Consider the following 6256-nt stretch of genomic DNA (forward strand, 5'->3'; position numbering starts at 1 on the left):
TCCCTGCTGTTTGGTTTGCATAGTGTTCTGGGACTTTTCCAAAACCATAAGGTGGGGGGAGTGGGCAGAAATGACTGATGTGAATTATCCCATCAGTCCTATTGATGTGGGCTCACAGTTAGCTTTAGTTTGATTAAGAAAGAAATAAATCAAAGATTTTAATTCTATTGATTCCTAGGAGATCACTCTCCTGTGGCCTCCTTGACTTCTGGTTCCCGAGTTAAATCTACTGTTTCTGATGCTGGTTCAGTTCAGTTGCTCAGTCATGTCCGACTCTTTGTGACCCCATGGACTGCAGCATGCCAGGCCTCCCTGTCCAAACTCCCGGAGTTTACTCAAACTCATGTCCATCGAGTTGGTGATGCCATCCAACAATCTTGTCCTCTGTTGTCCCCTTCTCCTCCTGCCTTCAATCTTTCCCAGCATCAGGGTCTTTTCCAATGAGTTGGTTCTTCGCATCACATGGCCAAAGTATTGGAGTTTCAGCTTCAGCATCATATTCAGGACTGATTTCCTTGAGGATGGACTGGTTGGATCTCCTTGCAGTCCAAGGGACTCTCAGAGTCTTCTCCAGCACCACAGTTCAAAAGCATCAATTCTTCGGCGCTCAGCTTTCTGTATAGTCCAACTCTCATATCCATACATGACTATTGGAAAAACCATAGCTTTCATTTTTTTTTAAGGTTTAAAAAGTGCTTAAAGTTTTTAATTTCTAGTAGGAAAACATTATCTGAATGAATACCCTAATGACACACCGCTGTAAAATGTTTTCGGCTGCATTTGGGGCAAAGAGGTAGGGATTATCTTCAAAGCACCCCAGCTTTCTTCATGAGAAGGTCAGAGGTACCCTGGTTTGTATTATTACAACATCCATTAGGTGATCTAAGTTGCTTTTCCTCTAGCAGGGCTTTATGTCCGAAGGGCATTATGCTTGACCTCCAAATTTGGCCAACAATTTACTGATGAGATTCATAACCTTTGGGTTGCTCTGATATTTTGACATATTTGCTGGGTTATGGGCCACATTCTGGAAGGCTACCATAACTTCTGGATCCTGCATGGCTGCAAGGACCTCTGGATCACTAAGAATTTCATTGAGCTCAGGCATTCCTGCCATTCCAGGTATTCCCCCTCCCATTCCAGGCATTCCTCCAGGAAAATTACCAGGCATTCCCCCCAGGAAAGTCACCTGGAAAAGAGCCATACTGAGATCTTGATTGTCTTCTGGCTTCTTCCTCCCTCTGGACTCTCTCATGTTCTTCCCAAGCCTTCTTAACCCTTTCTATTCTTTCTTTGATCTCATGCTCTTCACGTTTTTGCCCATACGTTCTCCGACGTTCAGCAATTTTCTGGGCCCTTGGTTGAACTTCCTTCAGCATTGCACTAGCATCTTCATCATAATCCAGCTTCCAGGCAAGGCCAAGATCATGGGCAACTTCTTCCCGATGGCCCAGAAATCTGAATGCTTTCCCTCACCGCTTGTGTGGCTGAGCTGAATCAGGATTTATTTCAATAGCTCATTGTCACAGTCTCAGATGGCAGCATTTGGCTTATGTAATTTGATGAAGACATTGGCTCTCTTGGCATACAGAATAGCCAAACGAGGATTTAGCTTGATGGGAACAAGTCAATGGCTTTCTGTAGTTTACCATCATTCAGGGCATCAGTGGCAGCTGCTTTTTTTAAGCATTTGCCTGATCCATCATCTCCTCAGTTATCTCTACATTTTCATCTCCCATTTCTTGAGGTGCATCAGTGTCTGGTTCAATCACACCTTCATTGTCAATTTCTAGATCACTTTCCTCATTTGATGGTTCATCTGTCTTTATGTTTTCCTCTGCCTTCTTACTATCTGTTTTTTCTTTCTTGGCATTTTCTTCTGATTTAGTTTTATGAGCAGCAGGTGGTATTTTGCCCGCCATGCTCTCCACCCAGTCCCTCAGGAAGTACATTTCCTTGGTGTGCAGAATGCTCAGGTCCTAGACAGACCTTTGTTGCTGGTTGCTGCTGCTGCTACTGCTAAGTCGCTTCAGTTGTGTCCAACTCTGCGACCCCATAGACGGGAGCCCACCCAGCTCCCCCGTCCCTGGGATTCTCAAGGCAAGAACACTGGAGTGGGTTACATCAACCCAAATATGCCCTTTTGCTCCTTTACCATTTTCCACACGCAAAAAATTGACTTATTCTGAATATGTCCTCTGGTCAATTTTACTAAAGACTGGGGTCCCAGGGAGAGATCACATTACCCTTTAGCTTCATGCTATCTTTTCTTTTCCTGTATCTCTCAAAGAGATTGAGAGCAGAACAAGAAAAGATTTCTCTTACAGCAAGAATGGGCTCCACTGGTTCTTTAGGCTGGAGCTTACTCTGATTACTTGTTAAGTATATTCTCTGTTTTTGATCATTCTTCTAAGAAGAAAAACAAATTTTCCTGCTTTTCATTTCATTAAAAGCTGCTAATGACCTTGTGGAACTCCATCACGCTCTTGGAGCCTGGTTGTTGTTCAGTCACTAAGAAGGATCTTTTGCGACCCCATGGACTGCAGCATTTTATAGCCATACATTCTCTAAAATTCCCTTGAGGAAATAGTTCTTCTAGATACAGACAGTGCTCTTCCTAAAAGGTATTCTATTGAATAAAGTTATATATTGCATATAAAACAGCCTCTTCAAGAATTCCCAAGCTGAGTGGTTGAGAGCCTTAAGGTTGCAACACCAAAGCCCATTTCATTCTTCTCCTCTTAGGAACTCTGGATGATGTTCTCTAGCTTCCCATGTAGTGAGGATGTGACTGTGTGATGACTCTGAACCATGAACCGTGAGCAAAAATGACAGATGTCACTTCCAGGTTGAATGATGTCCGTGCTGGCATGCAGCTCTCCAGCTCTCTCTCTCTCATGGCAGCTGCACAACAATGTGGTCAGATGGCAGAGCTGAAAAACGGGAGCAACCAGGACGATGGGGTCACCTCCTGGAGCAATTGCCCTGGAGAAGGCTTGACTGACTTAGACTTTGAGGTTTATTTGGGAAAGAAACTATTGTTATGTTAGGCCACTAAAATTTGGAGGTTGTTTTGTAACTATCACATATCCTGCTGCTGTTGCTGCTGCTAAGTCGCTTCAGTTGTGTCCGACTCTGTGCGACCCCATAGATGGCAGCCCACCAGGCTCCCCCATCCCTGGGATTCTCCAGGCAAGAACACTGGAGTGGGTTGCCATTTCTTTCTCCAATGCATGAAAGGGAAAAGTGAAAGTGAAGTCACTCAGTTGCGTCTGACTCTTCATGATCCCATGGACTGCAGCCTACCAGGCGCCTCCATCCACGGGATTTTCCAGGCAAGAGTACTGGAGTGGGGTGCCATTGCCTTTTCCGATCACATATCCTAAATTAATGGTTAAGCAGTGATCTAGTTAATGTGACCAAATCTGGTATCAGACTTTCTAGGTTCCATTCCATGCCCTACCACATTCTAACTGTTTGACCTTAAAGAACATACTCAATCTTATTAAACCTCAGTTTCCTCATATTTATAATAATACCTTACTGTGACATATTGGTGACAACCAATATGAAGAACTTAGAATACTGTCTGGCACAAAAAATCTTTAAAAAGCAATAGTGTTTTGATGACAAGTATGGTGCCTGACGGAGAAGGCAATGGCACCCCACTCCAGTACTCTTGCCTGGAAAATCCCGTGGACAGAGGAGCCTGGTAGGCTGCAGTCCGTGGGGTCACAAAGAGTCGGACATGACTGAACGACTTCACTTTCACTTTTCACTTTCATGCATTGGAGAAGGCAATGGCAGCCCACTCCAGTGTTCTTGCCTGGAGAATCCCAGGGATGGGGGAGCCTGGTGGGCTGCCGTCTATGGGGTCGCACAGAGTCGGACACGACTGAAGCGACTCAGCAGCAGCAGCAGCAGCAGCATGGTGCCTGAAGATGCTTAAAAGCCAAAACAAAATTATTAATATAAGCATATAAGTACTCCCAAGCAATTTCATTTCTGTGCTCTTTGTGTATAGTCAAAATAAATTATTCATCTAAAGTAATAGCATTGGGAAAGTTATTCCTTGAGTCAATATATGTTTATTTACTGCAGGAAGTAATCAAATGTACAAACCTAGCTTCTCACACTTGTTGCTATGAATTTGCGGGTAGCACTGTTTTATAAATATTTTAATCTTTTGCAGACATGATTATGTCTCTTTATTATTCCCACAATAGCCTCCTTTTTTCCTCCCTAAATCTGATTTGTTTTTCCTCCAACTCACCTTTCTGTAAACAGAGGCCTGGCTTGCCTCTTTCATGTGAGCGCACACAGCAGTGCATCCTTGATTCTATCCATCGCCCTTTGCGCTTATTGTCAGGGTGATGGGGAGGTGAGGGATGAAACAAATGCTTTTGTAGTTTAATGCCTAGGTGACTGGCAGTTTGGCGGGGACCTTAGTAAAGTGAAGGAGACTCATTGTCTCCTAGAGTTGTGGGATTTCAGGCTGGTCAACATGGGGCAGTTTTGTAAGTTTGTGGAATCCCCAGGATGTTAAGGTGAAAACATCCTGTGGCCTTTGAGAAATGGCAAAAGGATTAGGGGCCAATTAAGACAACAGAGAGAAGTTCTATCAGAAGAGGACATTGCTCTGAAAGCTAAAGGTGGAGCGTTCCATGGAGAGTGTCTGGTACATAGACACTAAATAATTAATTATTAGAATGAGTAGATGGAAGGGCATGCAGCTGTGCTAAATGGCACAGGCTATTTAAGGAGAACGCAATCGAATCTGTCTCACTCCTGGCTCTGTGTTACACCCTTTTGTATTCATTTTTCGTTTTACTTCTTGTTTTGTTTGATGTCTTTCCAGTATTTGGTTCTAATTTATTTTACCTTGCTGCCTTAATTCATTTTGAAGCAAAGGAAGATACTTAGAAATAAAAGCATTTCTTTTCCTTAAGCAATCTAAATTAGCATGATTTGAAACAAATCAAGAAAATATTTGATTCAACCTCACCAGGAGATCTCTACTCAAAAGAACATTATTATAGAAGTGAATAAGCATGCCATCTTAAGGTCTGAACCCCAGATGCATCTGGAGAGCGTTTGTCATTATAAAAGAGATTACATTAAAAAAAATATCTCCGTGTAATTTCTACTCCAGTAAGGGATATGATACAGTTACATAAGGGTCTGTATTTAAATCCATGTTGAGATGAGTGTGGCTAACAAGTGATAGTATTGGTGACTGTTATTAATACATAGCTATAAATCTCCATACAGAGCATTTCTAGGGGAATTAAGACACAGTTGCTTATCAAGACCTTGGCAATTTCCTTTCCTATTGAGACATATTAAAGAGGTTAAGATTTTGGTTTCGGCGGCTGCCAGTCTGTAATCTTTCCTAACTCTTCACTCAACAAGCTGCCTCTCCTGCCTTTCTTTTGACTTAACATCAAGGACCTACCTTGCCACCAGCCAAGGCTGTGGACTCAGCCGTTTCCACCTGCTGGGGCCAACAAGCTGCAGCTCCGCTGGGGATGCAGGGATGTGGCCAAAGGGTAGAGTGCATGCAGCTCCACTGCCGAACACCACCACCATCTACCTCCAACTTGGGGCACCAGGCGTTCTGCTGCCAGAGGCCAGTTTCTCTTTCTGAAGGTTTTCTGCTCATCTGGCAGCAAGACCCAGAAGCAAAGTGATAGTGATAGTGGGCATGGGATTGGGGAGGAGGGAAGGGGACATTTTGGTGATCTTAGCTGCACCCCTAGGACCTCTAAGCATGAGGCTATTCTCAGTGACATGGCTATTCCCTTCTGACATAAAAAGCAGCAGGATGGACTGGAGGGCTCGGACAAAGCAGTGCATTTTCCTTTGACAGCAGACACTGCCTCTCTGTTCCATTTTATGTTTCTAGACATATCTGTTGTTGATAGATAACTGTTTAAATAGATTAATGTTTCTAATTCAACATAGAAGTCAATTCTAATGCACACAGATATGGGTAAGCAAGTGTAGGAGAGAGGATAAAATTAAGTCTTTTGCCAGGCCTCAAGATATATACACTTATATTTCGCAACCCCCACCCATTTTGAAGTGTGAGGGTAAAAATAGATAACATACTGGAAAAACTCAAAATGAAAGAAACTTGCTTGAATTACTGCTCATGCTAAACTGTTCCAATGGCATAAACTTAGATTCCTTAGGCCTTGCTTTTTAGGATCTTCCTGTGTTTTAGAATTCTTTTATAACAGACACTTGATGTACC

General features: G+C 43.1%; 1 pseudogene; it reads right to left on the reverse strand.

Annotated features, from left to right (window-relative positions):
• Positions 1-697: 697 nt before the first annotated feature.
• On the reverse strand, positions 698-5662 carry LOC790871 (hsc70-interacting protein-like; annotated as a pseudogene).
• Between the last annotated feature and the right edge of the window lie 594 nt (positions 5663-6256).

Source organism: Bos taurus, chromosome 11 (genome assembly GCF_002263795.3).
Source record: "Bos taurus isolate L1 Dominette 01449 registration number 42190680 breed Hereford chromosome 11, ARS-UCD2.0, whole genome shotgun sequence".
NCBI lineage: Eukaryota > Metazoa > Chordata > Mammalia > Artiodactyla > Bovidae > Bos > Bos taurus.